The sequence below is a fragment of the Phyllobates terribilis genome, unplaced genomic scaffold (assembly GCF_046119375.1).
Source record: "Phyllobates terribilis strain yellow unplaced genomic scaffold, ASM4611937v1 Scaffold_1__5_contigs__length_1240528914, whole genome shotgun sequence".
Classification (NCBI taxonomy): Eukaryota; Metazoa; Chordata; class Amphibia; order Anura; family Dendrobatidae; genus Phyllobates; species Phyllobates terribilis.
This window is the reverse complement of record NW_027362761.1, coordinates 381865830-381885618: the sequence shown is the minus strand read 5'-3', so window position 1 is coordinate 381885618 and position 19789 is coordinate 381865830. Positions and strand designations below refer to the sequence as shown.

At 43.8% G+C, this 19789-nt stretch overlaps 1 protein-coding gene across 3 annotated transcripts in view; it reads right to left on the bottom strand.

Annotated features, from left to right (window-relative positions):
• Positions 1–19789, bottom strand: part of OSBP2 (oxysterol binding protein 2) — a 413576-nt gene that overhangs the window by 337825 nt on the left and 55962 nt on the right. Inside the window, exon 1 of one of the 3 annotated variants that reach the window (XM_073676418.1) lies at positions 7129–7346. The exons of the other annotated variants lie outside the window; for them this stretch is intronic. The gene's annotated coding sequence lies outside the window, so the exon portion shown is untranslated. Of the gene's footprint in view, positions 1–7128; positions 7347–19789 lie in introns of those variants that run through there. 3 annotated transcript variants of the gene reach the window in all.

The following is a 19789-nucleotide window of genomic DNA, read 5'->3' as shown; positions in this document are numbered from 1 at the left end:
ATATTTCAGTGCTTCTTTAATGACCTTCTCCTGTGATTACTCATCTAATTATATAAAGGTCAGAGGTCACATTGTATCACATTTGTATCTTTAGACAGCTGTCACCTAATTGCACAGTCCATTTTACCCTTTTTCTAGATATTTGCCATTTTTCCACATAGAGTGATGGTTCTTATTATTTTTTTTCTTGTCTCTTAATTTCAAGCAAGGAAATGATTGATTGAACAATCACTCATCATTAATACTGTGCAGTGAAAATACTCAAAGGGGTATTTCTACTTGATACATTTATGGCCTATCCACCTCTGAGTCCTATAACTCACCTGAATGCAAATTCCCTGACCCCTTTCACCATCAGTGGGGTTTTCCCTTTTAAAGCTTTTATTAAAAGTCTGCAACTGTAATTCATTCAACATGAATATTGCAGAATTCCTCATTTCTCCTCTGCCTTGGACTCCTCTAATGCTGCACTCCAGTGAAAAAGTATTTCTAGACATATTAAAGGGAACCTGTCACCATTTCAAGCATCTAAACTGTCCCCAGTGCATTGTTAGTGATGCAATGTGCATCACCAACACGTTACTTTCATTAAAAACAGCGCTGTAATGATGTATAAAAAGCACTTTATAGACTTATTTAGTACCTGCTCGTTTAGTCATAGGGGTGTGATTCATTTTCTGTTCAGTCACGGGCGTCGCCGCGCACTCAGTTTGATTGACTTCCCTGGTTATGCCGATGTCACTAGAATCCCGCGCTTCCGCAGTGTGTAGCGTGGAGCCGACCGCATTTGCGCAGTGTCGAGCGGGGAGCTGAGGGTCACTGTGAAAGCGTGGCTCCCCGCTCGACACTGCACTGCAGGACAGCATGGGATCACAGCTGATTATTTCTGTAAGAAATAACATTTTCCTGCCAGTTTAAAAATGTGTTTTACCTTACAGAAAAAAATCATCTGTGATCCCAAGCTGTAATGTCTGTATACTTTTTGCTTCCTCCCCTGCCCAGGTGCTGTGGTATATCCAACCATGTTCCTGCATGGTCGGACACATCATTTATACAGGGGTACATTTATAAGATTATCTAGGGACAGGACCATTTTTTTAACATATCCAATTGTGGAACTTTTTTTTATTCTAAGATCTATTAAAGGGAATCTGTCACCCCCTGGGAGTTATCAGACCTCCACTATGGCCATACATTGTATAGAAAAGTAGATCTATACATACTGTACCTGTATGGCCCATAGTAGAGATTTGATTGCAGAGAAACGTGTTTTTATGAACGCCAAGACATCCCCACCTATCTGTTTATTATTCCCCGAAATCCCAGTCTATATGCTTACCATATTCCCCCTTCCCCTACACGACACAGGACCCTGTGATGTGCACTGTGCTCCCTTACTTCCCGGCTCCTGCGCAATAGAACCCTGCAGCTAGGGCCAGCGTCAGCACCCGGCGCACCCGGGCAAGTGCCGGAGCCCTGAGCAGGCGGGGGGCCCACTCGCGGTCAGGCACCCCGCGGAGCTATGGGCGGAGGAGAGCGGTGCCAGCACCTGCCCTTCTCCCCCACTTGCTCAGGGCCCCGGCAGCCGGATACTTACCCATGCCTCCGCAGATCCGCTGTCTTCCCGCTGTGCTCTCCCTGTGACGTCTCAGGTCAGAGGGTGCGGTGATGTCTTTTCACCGCCCTCCCCTGAGCCATCACAGGCAGCGCAGAGCGGGAAGACGCCGGCAACGCTGGAGTCCGGGGCATTGGCAGCAGGTGAGGAGGAGTGAGGTATTTGTATTTTTTTTTTTTCATGTATGGAGGCATTGGGCATTATATGGGGGGGTTGACATCCTGCATGGGGCATTATATGGGGGGGGTGACATCCTGCAAGGGGCATTATATGGGGGGAGAAGTGATATCCTGCATGGGGCATTATATGGGGTGGTGACATCCTGCATGGGGCATTATATGGGGGGGCGACATCCTGCATGGGGCATTATAAGGGGGGGGAACAGCCTGCATGGGGCATTATAAAGGGGGGAACAGCCTGCATGGGGCATTATGTGGGGGGAGCAGCCTGCATGGAGCAGTATATGGGGGCCAGTATCCTGTATGGAGCGTTATATGGGGGCCAGTATCCTGTACGGAGCGTTATATGGGGGCCAGTATTCCGTATGGAGCATTATATGGGGGCCAGTATTCTGTATGGAGCGTTATATGGGGGCCAGTATTCCGTATGGAGCATTTTATGGGGGCCAATATACTATGTGGAGCGATTCGCCGGTTTCTGAGCTATTGTGGAGTTTACAATAGATATCACTCATGTAATGTAAGAAGTGAAATCTTTGCATTGTACTATATATATATATATTTCTCTGCGGTGTCTGTGCATCATGAATCATGGTATGTGTTAAAGGGGCCCAGGGCCCAGAAAAACCTGGAGCCAGCCCTGCCTGCAGGGCAGTGCACAGGTAGACGGGGCCGGGATGAAGCAAAGCGCGCTCTATGTGAGCTCTATGTGAGCTGCGCTTTGCGCATGCCCGAGAAGTCAGGGTGCACAGTGCACGTCACAGGGGAGGGGGGGAATATGGTAACTAAGCATATAGGTGGAGATTTCGGGGAATAAATAACAGATAGGTGGGGATTTCTTGCCGTCCGGGGGACGCCAAGCCTGTGCAAAACGTAGTTTATAAAAACACATTTCTCTGCAATCAAACCTGTACTATGGGCCATACAGGTTTGTATAGATTTACTTTTCTATAACCTGCATGCCCATAGTAGAGGTCTGGTATCGCCCAGGGGGTGACAGATTCCCTTTAATTAAAATGTACTTTGTTCGTGGAACAACCCTTTAGCTGTTGATTCATGAACATTAAAATTAGTTAATCTGAGAGAGGCCTTTAGTTGCTTAGAAGTTACCTTGGGTTACTTTGTGACCTTGAAAACTATTATATGCCTGGCTCTTGGAGTAATCTTTGTTGGTTGTCCACTCCTGATGAGGATAATAATGGTCTTAAATTTCCTCCATTTGTACAAAATCTGTTTGACTGTGGATTGGAGGAGTCCAAACCCTTTATAAATGAGTTTGTAACATTTTCCAGCCTGATGAGCATCAACAACTCTTTTTCGGAGGTCCTCCGTAATCTCATTTGTTCATGCCATGATATACTTCCTTAAGTATGTGTTGTGAAGATCACATTTTAATAGTTCACAGGTTTCCCACTCACTCTTGATTGTCATCCCAATGATTTAAAACGCCAGTCAATTTCAGACAACTAATTCTAGGGGTTCACATACTCACAGACATATATTTTTGGATCATTTTCCTCATTTACAAAGGACAAAGTCTAATATATTTTGACTCATTTGTTTAATTTGATTCTCTGTATCTACTTTAAGGACTTGTGTGAAAATGTAATGCAGTCTTAGGTCAAATTTCTTTAAAAAAAAATATGGAAAATTCTGAAGGATTCACAAACTTTCAAGCACTCCTATAGGCAGACACAGAATCTAGATTGCATTACATACTGTTCGTTTACAGCAAAAAAAAGTCATCTAAATCCCTGTGAACGTCATTGTGTGACCTGCCTCTATGACACATCATTTCATCTACTAAAATCTGTAACCTCGGAACAACCGAAACGCACATTTAAACCACTAATGAGCCCATATAAAGAGCCCGGGCACTCATGAATGATAAAGGATAAGCATTGTACATCAAAAGCACCGAAAAAGCTTTATGTCTACACGAGCTCATGTCACATGAATAGTAATGTGGCTAGGGAACGTATAACAGCCATTCATCAGCTTCTAATAAACCGGTCACTAATACCCAGTTGCTATAGCAGTAAATTTAATAAGGGGTAAGCAGAGATCTCGCATCTGTGGAATAGAGGAAGTAACTCCACAAGGAGTGCATTTTTATGAATATAAGCATCCAAATTGGATGGAAATAAACCTCTGCTAATAATTATATTATTAGAACATTATATATATATATATATATATATATATATATATATATCATGGCTGGGCATTTTGGCAGATAAGGAGTTAAGATGTCGGGAGTAGGAGATGCTTGAGGGCATTTCTAACACTTAGGTATGGAGGGTTTCAGCAGCAGGACATTGCAGTATGCTCCGACACTCCATTCTATAAAATCTACACCCCATAGGTAACACAGTGCTATCAGTTATAAAGGCAGGGATTCAATAAATCTCATTCTTGGTGTCTGACCTTGGCAAGTGATGAAGGGAGGAAGCGCTTTCTGGGACGGCATGAGGCAGAGGTGACCGATGAAGTTCAGGCACATCGTTCTCCAGGAGAAAATCCCTATACAGCCTGTTCTTACCATCCCTTTCCTGCTGGCCAGGAACTGCTTACTCAACAGAGCAGACCGGTACTAGAGCAATTTACCTGTCATCCGGCCATCACAACACTAATCCATGTACACATCCTAATGCCAATCCACTCGTCAGTACGCCAGCTTATCCGACAGACAGTCCCATACACATCAACCAACAACACCTAGAATAAGGAATGACAAGTCCCATACACATAAAAACACCTAAAATAAGGAATGACAAGTCCCATACACATAAAAACACCTAGAATAAGGAATGACAAGTCCCATACACATAAAAACACCTAGAATAAGGAATGACAAGTCCCATACACATAAAAACACCTAGAATAAGGAATGACAAGTCCAATACACATAAAAACACCTAGAATAAGGAATGACAAGTCCCATACACATAAAAACACCTAGAATAAGGAATGACAAGTCCCATACACATAAAAACACCTAGAATAAGGAATGACAAGTCCCATACGCATAAAAACACCAATACCTAGAATAAGGAATGACAAGTCCCATACACATCAAAACACCTAGAATAAGGAATGACAAGTCCCATACACATAAAAACACCTAGAATAAGGAATGACAAGTCCCATACACATCAAAACACCTAGAATAAGGAATGACAAGTCCCATACACATAAAAACACCTAGAATAAGGAATGACAAGTCCCATACACATAAAAACACCTAGAATAAGGAATGACAAGTCCCATACACAAAAAAACACCTAGAATAAGGAATGACAAGTCCCATACACATAAAAACACCTAGAATAAGGAATGACAAGTCCCATACACATAAAAACACCTAGAATAAGGAATGACAAGTCCCATACACATAAAAACACCTAGAATAAGGAATGACAAGTCCCATACACATAAAAACACCTAGAATAAGGAATGACAAGTCCCATACACATAAAAACACCTAGAATAAGGAATGACAAGTCCCATACACATAAAAACACCTAGAATAAGGAATGACAAGTCCCATACACATCAAAACACCTAGAATAAGGAATGACAAGTCCCATACGCATAAAAACACCAATACCTAGAATAAGGAATGACAAGTCCCATACACATCAAAACACCTAGAATAAGGAATGACAAGTCCCATACACATAAAAACACCTAGAATAAGGAATGACAAGTCCCATACACAAAAAAACACCTAGAATAAGGAATGACAAGTCCCATACACATCAAAACACCAATACCTAGAATAAGGAATGACAAGTCCCATACACATAAAAACACCTAGAATAAGGAATGACAAGTCCCATACACATAAAAACACCTAGAATAAGGAATGACAAGTCCCATACACATAAAAACACCTAGAATAAGGAATGACAAGTCCCATACACATAAAAACACCTAGAATAAGGAATGACAAGTCCCATACACATAAAAACACCTAGAATAAGGAATGACAAGTCCCATACACATCAAAACACCTAGAATAAGGAATGACAAGTCCCATACACATAAAAACACCTAGAATAAGGAATGACAAGTCCCATACACATCAAAACACCAATACCTAGAATAAGGAATGACAAGTCCCATACACATCAAAACACCTAGAATAAGGAATGACAAGTCCCATACACAAAAAAACACCTAGAATAAGGAATGACAAGTCCCATACACATAAAAACACCAATACCTAGAATAAGGAATGACAAGTCCCATACACATAAAAACACCTAGAATAAGGAATGACAAGTCCCATACACGTAAAAACACCTAGAATAAGGAATGACAAGTCCAATACACATAAAAACACCTAGAATAAGGAATGACAAGTCCCATACACATAAAAACACCTAGAATAAGGAATGACAAGTCCCATACGCATAAAAACACCTAGAATAAGGAATGACAAGTCCCATACACATCAAAACACCAATACCTAGAATAAGGAATGACAAGTCCCATACACATAAAAACACCTAGAATAAGGAATGACAAGTCCCATACACATAAAAACACCTAGAATAAGGAATGACAAGTCCCATACACATAAAAACACCTAGAATAAGGAATGACAAGTCCCATACACATAAAAACACCTAGAATAAGGAATGACAAGTCCCATACACATAAAAACACCTAGAGTAAGGAATGACAAGTCCCATACGCATAAAAACACCAATACCTAGAATAAGGAATGACAAGTCCCATACACATAAAAACACCTAGAATAAGGAATGACAAGTCCCATACACATCAAAACACCTAGAATAAGGAATGACAAGTCCCATACACATCAAAACACCTAAAATAAGGAATGACAAGTCCCATACACATCAAAACACCTAAAATAAGGAATGACAAGTCCCATACACATCAAAACACCTAAAATAAGGAATGACAAGTCCCATACACATAAAAACACCAATACCTAGAATAAGGAATGACAAGTCCTATACACATAAAAACACCAATACCTAGAATAAGGAATATATTTTATTAGTTGATCTGTGATTATTTTTAATTATAATGGTCTTCTATTTAATAACTAATATGAATTCCATATGGAGAATGTATCAACTGATATAAACCGCAATCAGAATGACAGGACCCAGGGACGGTACCAGGGTGATACATCTCTGCCTGCGAGCTCCTTTGTCTCGGTCGGTGCTGATCCCATGTCCCTGCCGTGCACAGCAGTTGCCGTTCATTAATACCATCATATACAGTGACATACATGAGAGAACCCATCGCTCCCCGGTAAGACGATGAACACAGACACATCAGAAAGTACCTTACTTCCTTCTAGATGCTCTCACTGTGAACAAGGATGGAGGGAAGTGAAGAACAGCTGTCATCACATTGTTCAGTTCTCCAAGACAAGATCTACTGTGAGGAAAAGAGACATCTTCCCAATCCTCTCTCTGATGCACTCACAGGATTCCTGAGGAGAGACTGCAAGTCGTGTGTCCAGTCCCAGCTGGTCCTGGGCGAGTGCCAACTTCAATGGAAGAGCATTAAACGGCTCCTATCCCGTACAACAGCTCAAGAGGGCCACCCTCAGTCCAAAGCCGGCGATGTCCTCCCTGTCTAAATGCCGTCTTCATTACTATGGATGCCACAACACCATCCATACATAGCAACGTGTGTGTGCACAGGCACTACACACAGGCACTACACACAGGCACTACACCCTGGCACTACACCCAGGCACTACACCCAGGCACTACACCCTGGCACTACACCCAGGCACTACACCCTGGCACTACACCCTGGCACTACACCCAGGCACTACACCCAGGCACTACACCCTGGCACTACACCCAGGCACTACACCCTGGCACTACACCCTGGCACTACACCCAGGCACTACACCCAGGCACTACACACACAGGCACTACACCCAGGCACTACACACACAGGCACTACACCCAGGCACTACACCCAGGCACTACACCCAGGCACTACACCCAGGCACTACACACACAGGCACTACACCCAGGCACTACACACACAGGCACTACACCCAGGCACTACACCCTGGCACTACACCCAGGCACTACACCCAGGCACTACACCCAGGCACTACACCCAGGCACTACACCCTGGCACTACACCCTGGCACTACACCCAGGCACTACACCCAGGCACTACACACACAGGCACTACACCCTGGCACTACACCCAGGCACTACACCCAGGCACTACACCCTGCACCCTTGCACTACACCCAGGCACTACACCCTGCACCCTTGCACTACACCCAGGCACTACACCCAGGCACTACACCCTGCACCCTTGCACTACACCCAGGCATTACACACAGGCACTACACACACAGGCACTACACCCTGGCACCACACACAGGCACTACATCCAGGCACTACACCCAGTTACTAAACACAGGCACTACACCCAGTTACTAAACACAGGCACTACACCCAGGCACTAAACACAGGCACTACACCCAGTTACTAAACACAGGCACTACACCCAGTTACTAAACACAGGCACTACACCCAGGCACTAAACACAGGCACTACACCCAGGCACTACACCCAGTTATTAAACACAGGCACTACACCCAGTTACTAAACACAGGCACTACACCCAGGCACTAAACACAGGCACTACACCCAGTTACTAAACACAGGCACTACACCCAGTTACTAAACACAGGCACTACACCCAGTTACTAAACACAGGCACTACACCCAGGCACTACACCCTGCACCCTTGCACTACACCCAGGCACTACACCCAGGCACTACACCCAGGCACTACACACAGGCACTACACCCTGGCACTACACCGAGGCACTACACACAGGCACTACACCCAGGCACTACACCCTGGCACTACACCCTGGCACTACACCCTGGCACTACACCCAGGCACTACACCCAGGCACTACACCCTGGCACTACACCCAGGCACTACACCCAGGCACTACACCCTGGCACTACACCCAGGCACTACACCCAAGCACTACACCCAGGCACTACACCCTGGCACTACACCCAGGCACTACACCCAGGCACTACACCCAGGCACTACACACACAGGCACTACACCCTGGCACTACACCCAGGCACTACACCCAGGCACTACACCCTGCACCCTTGCACTACACCCAGGCACTACACCCAGGCACTACACCCTGGCACTACACCCAGTCTAAACACAGGCACTACACCCAGTTACTAAACACAGGCACTACACCCAGGCACTACACACAGGCACTACACCCAGTTACTAAACACAGGCACTACACCCAGTTACTAAACACAGGCACTACACCCAGGCACTACACCCTGCACCCTTGCACTACACCCAGGCACTACACCCTACACCCTGGCACTACACCCTGACACTACACCCAGTTACTAAACACAGGCACTACACCCTGCACCCTTGCACTACACCCAGGCACTACACCCAGTTACTAAACACAGGCACTAGACCCTGCACCCTTGCACTACACCCAGGCACTACACCCAGTTACTAAACACAGGCACTACACCCAGGCACTACACCCAGGCACTACACCCTGCACCCAGGCACTACACCCAGGCACTACACCCTGGCACTACACACTGGCACTACACCCTGCACCCTTGCACTACACCCAGGCACTACACACAGGCACTACACCCAGTTACTAAACACAGGCACTACACCCAGGCACTACACCCTGCACCCAGGCACTACACCCAGGCACTACACCCAGGCACTACACCCTGCACCTAGGCACTACACCCAGGCACTACACCCTGGCACTACACCCTGGCACTACACACTGGCACTACACCCTCCTATATATAGCAGCAGCAAGCACATTATGGCAATACTAATTATGAAGATGTATGACCTGAATACTGAATCAGAAAATGAGCTATTGTTTAAATTAGGTTTTTGCATTAAACGTGTTTACAAAATATATGACAATGTTTTTTTCTTTCATATCATGATCTGTATTAAAAAAATAAAATTAGAAATGTTGCAATTTTCACACTGCCCATTGTTATAGTTCCTGTCCTTTCAGGAAAAGTTTTCAGAAGTCTCATTATCATCAGAGGCAAGATTACAATGACAGGTGACAACTCTATACAGGGCTGATAACACAAGAGCCACCAATCACAATAGGCGATGTCACAGCTGACATCCTCTTCCTCCCTTCACAAGGACCTCTGCACACCTTCTTTATAAGCTCCAATACAAAAGATGGGATCTGATCAGTCTATTGCCACTAATATACATGATACAACATAAAAAACCAACAGGAAATGGAATTGCTCTGGTGTTCAGTGTGAAAACTGCAAGATTTCTCATTTAGACAGACAGATATTTAGATAGTGTGGTAGGACGACTCAGTCGGCTGCTTTCAGAAGTAGACTCAGGAATGTTTTCATCTGCAGGTTTATTCAATATGGCATAAAGCACTGCAGGTTCAGCAAAATAAACACAGCCTTGCTGGCATAACGGCAAAACAAAAGATAACCGATAGCACAGTCCATATGTATGCGGGATTCGCCCGCTTCAGTTGCAGCACACTTCAGCCCCTCCTGAGCTGAAGTTCCACAGTCTGGAGACTTCCTCCTCCAAACTGACACCAGAGAATGTCACCCCTTTGGAGTTATCAGACCTCTAATATAGCCACACAGGTTATAGAAATGTAAATCTATACTTACCTGTATGCCCCATATTACAGGTCTGATTGCAGAGAAATCTTTTTATTCAATCCGTTTTCCTAGGCTTGGCGACCAGGGGATGCCAAGAAATGCCCGCCTATATGCTTAATTTAAATATCCCCCCCTCCCCTGCCCTCCCCAGGGCCCTGTGATGTGCAGTCTAGAGCTGAACATACCGCGCAATGCGCCTATAGATGAAGGCGCTTTTTTTTCTCCCTGCGCTATTTTACTTGTCTGCTCCAGTGCGCAGGCGCCGGAAGTCACTGTGACCTCCGCTCCAGTGACCTCCGGCGTGCGCAACAGTGAGGTTTGGTCCCCACTTCCTCCCAGATAGCAGATAGAAGAGGAAGTGGGGACCAAACCTCATTGTTGGTCACTGGAGCGGAAATCACAGTGAATCCCGGCGCCTGAACACTGGAGCAGACAAGTAAAATGTCTGGTTGCTGTCATTTTGATAAAATCACAGTTTTATCTACTGCAGATGTACCAGTTCTGTGAAAGCTGAGCTATGTGAAACCTCATCCACTCCACAGATTTCTGTGTACACTGTGCATAGGCAGAAAGCTGCTAATCAGTGGTGGGGGCGGGGTAATGCAGAGCAGAAGGACTACATGGCACAAGGCAAAAAGTATTTTAGTGACAATTTCTTGCTGATAAAACACAAATTTTATTGAAACAGCATGACACAGGTTTGTGCTACCTAACTGAGAGCAACATGATGTAGGGGCAGAGACCCTGTTTCCAGTGATGTATCACTTACTGAGCTGCTTAGTGTAGTTTTGGTTTTGATTAAATAACTGTTATATATGCTGCTGATCTAGTAGTTCTCCGTATGCTGAACTCTGTATAACCCCACCCACACCACTGATTGGCAGCTTTCTGACTATGCACAGTGTACACAGAAAGCTGTCAATCAGTGGTGGGGGTAAAGTTATACAGAGATCATGAATAGAGAGGACTACATGGCATCAGGTTTACTAGTTCTCTAGTGATAAGCTCCCTCTTATAAAACAGTGATTGTATCAAAACTACAATAAGCATCATCACTGGAATCAGGCTGTCTGCCCATACATCGCGCTGCTCTCAGATTAAATAGCAAAAACCTGCTGACAGATTCCCTTTAAAGAAGTTGTCCACTACTTTAACATTGATGACCTATCTTGATGCCCCGGGAATATATAGCACAAGCAATCAGACGATTGCAGCTTCAAGCCCCCTAGGGGGACTATTGAATACAGTGAAAAGTTTAAAAAAAAGTTTTAAAAATATTAAAAAAATAAAAAATAAAAAACACAAAAGTTCAAATGACCCCCCCTTTTGCCCCATTAAAAATAACACAATTAAAAATAAAATACAAATATTTAGTATCTCTGCATTCGTAAAAGTCAGATCCATCAAATTCTAAAAAAAATTAATCCGATCGGTAAGCGGTGTAACAAGAAAAAATCAAAACGCCAGAATTTTTGCCCGCTACAACATTGCAATAAGAGGTGATCAAAACATCTACCCCAAAATGGTATCAGTAAAAACGTCGGCTCAGGGTGCAAAAAATAAGCCCTCACACAGTCCCATATCCCGAAAAATGAAAATGCTGTGGTTCTCAGAAAACGGCAACAGAAGAAATGTTGTTGTTTTTTAACGAATTCCCAAAATTTCTTCACCACTTGAATAAAAAACACAACTATGAATGTGTGGTATCTGCGGACTCCTACTGACCTGGAAAATCATATCGCCAGATCAGTTTTACCATATAGTGAACATGGTAAACAAAAATAACAATTTCATTCCAATTTGATTTTTTTTCCGGCTTTTCAGTGCATCACATGATAAAATGAATGGTGTCATTCAAAAGTGCAACTCGTCCCGCAAAAAACAAGTCCTCATACGGTTATGTGGAGGGAAAAGTAAAAAAGTTATGCTCTTGAAAGAAGGGGAGGAAAAAACAAAAAAACAAAAAATGGAAAATGGCCATGGCTTGAAGGGGAAGTAGTTTGATATATAATTTTGTGAGAAAACATTCAGTATAACCCGTGTTTTCAACATTTTAAAGCCTCTGCCCCTTTTCAGGTTTTGGTCCAGTGGGCGGGGCTATCAGTGACTGACAGCTTTCTTTGTACTACTGTGCACACAGGGATCGCTGTCAGTCACAGATAGCCCCGCCCACTGGACTGAGAAGCCTAGAAACAGCAGAGGATTAAATAATTAAAACACGGGTTATACTGAATCTTTTCTCACAAAACTATATATCAAGCTACCTAGCTCCCCCTGCTCTATAACATGGTGTCTGCAGACTGAGCTGCATTTTCCTGGTGAAAACTTCTCTTTAATTATTTTTTTTAGCTTTTTTATAATATTAATTAGTCCTTCTAGGAAACTTGAACAGTTGATTCCTTAATCATTTTCTTAATGCTCGTCACTATTTAAGTAGTGCAGTGTATTGTGTCTGTGAGTTTTCTACTGACAGGCAGCCTATTAGACCCTGCCTTTAAATGAATAACGCTAAAGCCACGTTCACACGCTCAGTATTTGACCAGTTTTTTACCTCAGTATTTGTAAGCCAAAACCAGGAGTGGAACAATCAGAGGAAAAGTATAATGGAAACACCTCACCTCTTCTGTATTTATCACCCACTCCTGGTTTGGGCTTACAAATACTGAGGTAAAATACTGACCAAATACTGGTAGTGTGAACGTGGCCTCATAGTGTATAGTATACACCTCTATATTTCCTTACAAGAAGATACAGATTAAATATTTGTTATAATTATGTAGACTATTCAAGAAATGAGTAGTTTAGCAGCAATAAAAGGGCACTGAAGCTAAAGTCAAGTCACTTTGTCAGTTCTCCATTACCCCTCTGTACAACCTGAGAGTAATGTGCATCAGTCCTATTGTTCTGTTTACTTGGATGTTTCAGGGGAGTAATGTGGGAACTTCCATTAAGGACTCTCATGTTTTAACCAAATCATGGAAGGGCTACAAAGAGTTCCTGTAGAGAACATGTCCATATATTACTTTGGTGGTTCCCGATATGTGATCGCCAATGTTTATTTCTCCCCATTTTACAACTGTGATCAGCATTTTGTAGGGAGAATCTTCTAACAGAAAAAAGGTCAAAGTGACCCACCCTGACAATCTGAAGATTAACGGGATAATGCCCCCAAGACAATGATTCTCACAGAGAAGCAAACATATATCTGAATATAAGCTCCCACCCCGAAACAGTGGACCCTGTCTAAGACATGGACAGAGGTGGTGCAGTTAGGACATCAACTTTGGGGAAAATTCAGACAATGCAGATATTCACTGTGCACGCCACACCAAATCCAGAGAGATTTACAATGCAATGCATACAGAAGGGAACTTGAAACTATGATCCACATGTGACAGAGAAAAATCAAATGTGACCCGAGCCTTACAGTTAGGTTTTCCCATATACAATGATATAGGGTAGAACATCCATATTTCCACAATAAAGAACAGAAACTACCATACAGACACATAATTAGCTCACTACCTATATACTATAAAAAGTGAGACTCCCTTTTGCGTCTATTCTATTAGTCTTGATGGAGGAGACAAGGAATAATGCAGACGGTAAAATGAATTGCAATATAGTGTCATGCATATTAATTAAAACAGGTCACAGCTTCAAACAGGAGGAGATGAATCAGACGTGACCTATATGACATCTACCAAACTCTGCACAAGGGATGACGCAGGCTGCTCCCCACACAAAATACACCAGGGCCATCTTATGTCATGTCACAGACTATTAAAGGGGTTGTCCAGGACTATATTTTTTAATATAGGCCTAAAAACTAACAGGCAGGTAGTTTTAAACAGAGGTAACTACTACCTGCCTGCTTTTTCCGACGCCGGCTCAGAGCGATGACTGACCGCTGCGGCCGACGACTGTTGATTTACGTCAATAGAGCAGCTCTTCTTCTTCCGGGCTGCTCTGTCAACAGGGCGTGACTACCAACGTCCTAGTGATTGATAGCCAGCTTCCCACAGTTAGGCATCTGAGAGTCGGCTGTCAATCAGTAAGACGTCCACAATAACGCCCTGTCAACAGAGCAGAGCAGAAGAGAAGCCACTGCTTTGTCGACGTGACGTAAGCGGAAGCTGCTGAATCCGCCGGCAGCAACGGTTGTCAGAGATCAGCACCGGGCACAACAGGCATTTAGTCAGCAACTATCTGCCTGTTAGTTCTAAGGCCCATAATAAAAAAAAACTAAATAGTCCTGGATAACCCCTTTAAGAATCACATCAATGTCACACTGTACTAAGAATTTCTGGTAACGTCTTTTTCTAACATAAAAATGATTATTTTTCATGCTTTTTAGAAAGAACCATGATTTATATCCAGTATGTCCAGAAAAAATATCCCAATGACTTATCCATAGACAGATCACTGGGCACGCCAAAAGTGTTAATGGAAATATTTATTCTTATGCAGTCCAAATAACACACATGTGACGATTCGGACCACAATACTGATTGCATCTATTTCATCTATTGTCGATTTATTCCTGTAATGCATTTTCAATTAGCTTGATGCTGATCTGATTCTTGTCCTTTCCCAGTCTTCAGATGTAATCACACGAAACAGACCAGTACTGTATAGCTCAATGCAATGTGCAGTGGCTGCTGCCAAGTACTGCAGAACAGCGCCTATGCTCTTGAATTCTCCTGTTCTATTGAATAGGAGCTGATCTGCAGGACCCGGGAGCGGCCAATACACATTGAATTGAGCTTTACAGTACTGGTCTAACAAATGGGTGGGGGCCAGGTGTTGGACTCAGACCGATCTGATTTTGATGACCTATCCTATAAATCCATAGGATAGTATACCTCATTAATATATTTTGATCGGACAACCCCTTTAATATTAAGAAAAAATTAATGGAGCGATCATCTCGATCTCAAAAGCACTAAAATGTGGGTAAGTCATAAGTGTATCATCCAACATACACCTTCGCTGCAGGGACATATACTGTATATCTATACAGTCACAGTGATGTGCCGTAAATGAACTGAACATGACACAGCCATGGGAAAATATTTTTCTATTTGCAGCAGATTACAGACGTAGCAGGACTTGAGAACAAACACTTGCCCTAGCACCTTGTGGTGCTCCTTTCCTAGCTGCCTGTCACAATGGAAAGCTCCAGTTGGAGACAGAACATTTCAGGGCCACATCTGTATCAGTGGATTAGATTGTGAGTGATGTCAATCTCTTTTCAGCACTCAGGAATACGTCTGCACTGTGTAAGCCACAGGAGATCATAACTGATGTTCTCTTATGAGCGGTGCTGTTTTCCTCATTTAGGGTATGTGCACACGGTCAGTATTGGCAGCGCTTTGAATGCAACATACTTTATGCGGCGTCCAAAGTGTTGCACGCAGGTGAATCCATATGTGTTCATTGAACCATGCGGATTCACCGCATCCTATATCAATATTCTGTATGGAGGACTATGTGGGGCCATTATACTGTATGGAGGACTATGTGGGGCCATTATACTGTATGAACGACTATGTGGGGCCATTATTCTGTATGGAGCACTATGTGGGGCCATTGTTCTGTATGGAGCACTATGTGGGGCCATTATTCTGTATGGAGCACTATGTGGGGCCCATTATTATGTATGGAGGACTATGTGGGGCCATTATACTGTATGGAGGACTATGTGGGGCCATTATACTGTATGAACGACTATGTGGGGCCATTATTCTGTATGGAGCACTATGTGGGGCCCATTATTATGTATGGAGGACTATGTGGGGCCCATTATTATGTATGGAGGACTATGTGAGGCCATTATTCTGTATGGAGGACTATGTGGGGCCCATTATTCTGTATGGAGCACTATGTGAGGCCATTAATCTGTATGGAGGACTATGTGGGGCCATTATTCTGTATGGAGGACTATGTGGGGCCATTATACTGTATGGAGCACTATGTGGGGCCATTATACTGTATGGAGGACTATGAGGGACCCAGTATACTGAATGGAGGACTGTGAGGGACCCATTATACTGTATGGAGGACTATGTGGGGCCCATTATTTTGTATGGAGGACTATGTGGGGCCCATTATTCTGTATGGAGCACTATGTGGGGCCCATTATTCTGTATGGAGCACTATATGGGGCCCATTATTCTGCATGGAGCACTATGTGGGGCCATTATTCTGTATGGAGGACTATGTGGGGCCATTATTCTGTATGGAGGACTATGTGGGGCCATTATTCTGTATGGAGGACTATGTGGGGCCCATTATTCTGTATGGAGGACTATGTGGGGCCATTATACTGTATGGAGAACTATGTGGGGCTATTATTCTGTATGCAGGATTATGTGGGGCCCATTATTCCGTATGGAGGACTATGTGGGGCCCATTATTCTGTATGGAGGACTATGTGGGGCCATTATACTGTATGGAGGACTATGTGGGGCTATTATTCTGTATGCAGGATTATGTGGGGCCCATTATTCTGTATGGATGACTATGTGGGGCCCATTATTCTGTATGGAGGACTATTTGGGGCCCATTATTCTGTATGGAGGACTATTTGGGGCCCATTATTCTCTATGGAGGACTATGTGGGGCTCATTATTCTGTATGGAGGACTATTTGGGGCCCATTATTCTATATGGAGGACTATTTGGGGCCCATTATTCTGTATGGAGGACTATGTGGGGCCCATTATTCTGTATGGAGGACTATGTGGGGCCCATTATTCTGTATGGAGGACTATGTGGGGCCCATTATTCTGTATGGAGGACTATGTGTGGCCCATTATTCTGTATGGAGGACTACGTGGGGCCCATATATCAGATATATTTCAAACTCCCAAGGAATCAGATATGATGAATAATATGGTACTTTATTTTAAATTCCAACCTCCACCGATCAGGTGTTCTCCGTGTCAGTGGCGGCCACCGGCCAGAAGATCTCACTTGCGAAGCTGACCTTCTTCTGATAGTGGCCACAGCAGGATACTACACGTCCACCTCCTATTCATATCAATAGGCGGCGGATGTGTAGTACCCAGCTGCGGCCACAATCAGAAGACGGCCAGTTCCACAAGTCAGTACCTCCAGCCGCTGGCCGCCGCTGCTGACAACAAGAGCAGCTGATCAGCGGGGGAGCCGGGTGTCGGAACCCTGACCGATCAGACATTGAAGAATTATCCTAAGGATAGCATAGGTCATCAATGCTAAAGTAGTGGACAACGTCTTTAAATAGAACGCATTTCTGGGGTCAGGGGCCAGTTTTGACAAGTAAAAGAAACACCACCATAATATTTATCATTGGAATCCTTGGTAGTTTGAGCATTTGAAGATTGTCCTATACTCTGTCCTTTGTCCTATACTCACCCCACCAGCATTAACCGTTCGTAATTGTGACCCCCTACACAGGCCCGGCTACCCATATACACATGGACATCGGCTGCCCTTTCTTTTGTGTGATGTCTTAAAACGGTGTTGTGCCCACAGCAGCACCCAAATAGGTGAGCCTCCAACCGTTCACTCTACTGCTGTCTACCAGCTTATCTAGATGTACTAACCCTATGGGCGCCCCTTATTTTCTCTGTTTTATAACCGTTGTTGTTATGTGTGATGTGGTTCAACTGAGGCTTGAGCGGCTTTCCTTATTTCTCAGCTATATAAATGAGTCCGGACTTTGCGGAGCGCTCATCTCTTCAGAGCTGCCTTAAGGTCATACAATAAAATCGAGAGATTAATATATAGAGCAGTGAAATAATCTTCCATCTGCTGTTCTGCTCCAGCCTCAGAGAATATAAGCCATTCTAAACCCTGTCCTCATGGTATTTTTCTACTGTTCAGATTTATTTTGTTTATTGCATTTAAACAAGTGTTAGGCTACAGACATGTTCATCATAGTGAATTGTCTACTGGTTGCCAGATCTTCTTTCTTCGGGAGCTCACCCCTCCTCTGATTCCTGGCTGCCGGGGGATGGTGCGCTCATGAAGATTGGCAGTTCGGACCTGCGGGATGGTTGTGCTGCTAGTCTTAGCTGAGCCCTCTCCCGGCTGCCAGCAGACGTAGTTTTCCTCTTCAGCACGGGAGAAGCGCAAGGGGACTGTGCTGGTGAGATCCAGCTATCCATCCAACTTCAAAGTGGCGCTTGCCAGCTTTGAAACAAACAGGAATGCGCTCCTTGCCTCAGTAATCGGCTACAAGTCTGCGATCACTCTATGTGACTGCAGACTTGTGAAACCTCACATCGAGCGCACTGCGAGGATTCTCCATTGCGATATGCATGCTCCCAGACACATTCTGACTAGATGGGCGCGGCCTCACTCAATACAAGTGTACTGAGTGAGGCCGGAAACAGTCTAGTCGGAATGCGGCCAGGAGTGTGCATATCACATACTTATAGGCACAAGACCGCTCACAGAGAATCCTCACAGTGCGCAGTGTGTGGGATGTAAGGATTCACAAGTTTGCAGTCACACAGAGTGATTACAGACTTGTAGCTTAAGACACCCCTTTAACATTACACCTACAATCCACCTGTTGTGCATATAATACTATAAGATAATGTGTGGTACATGGTGTGGCATTATACTTTACAAAGGGCCGCACAACAGTGTACCTACCTCCAACAAATATAAATAACAAGCAAATAAATGTATACATTGTATTCAGATGTAAAATGCTGCTCAAAATGGACACACCCTTTAAACCTGTAAAACCTAATGCACTCAAACCTTTCCATTTATTAGCTATTGCGCAGAGGGTTTTACTACGGAGCTTAATTTAATCCCGCTGAGCATTTTATGAGCAGGTTCATGAACTGCAGGCGCGTCCTATCTTCGGTATATGAGGAATCTGTAACGGAACGACTGACGAGAGCTCCCGGACAAAATAGACTGTACAAAGGATTGGTGTAATGGAAAATCAGAGCACTTTAATAAAAAAAAAAATAACTGAAAAATGCTCCTATATAGAGGACTTCATACTCGTGCATACGGAGATGTTCTGTAAGAAACCAGCTAGAATTTGTCAACTCCCGTGTGAAGCTTTTGGTTACTTTTTCTGGCAAAATATTTTTTTTAATGAAATATGGAACTATAGCAGGTACAGTTTTTGGAAACTTAATTCACATGCTATAGTAAAATAATTTTTCCCAAACAAGGCATTGTGACAATTTTTCAGAAATCCCCTTACGCAGCTTCTATTTAAAACAGAAACAAAAACAATCCATGTTACTCCCCCTCCCCTGGTCCAGC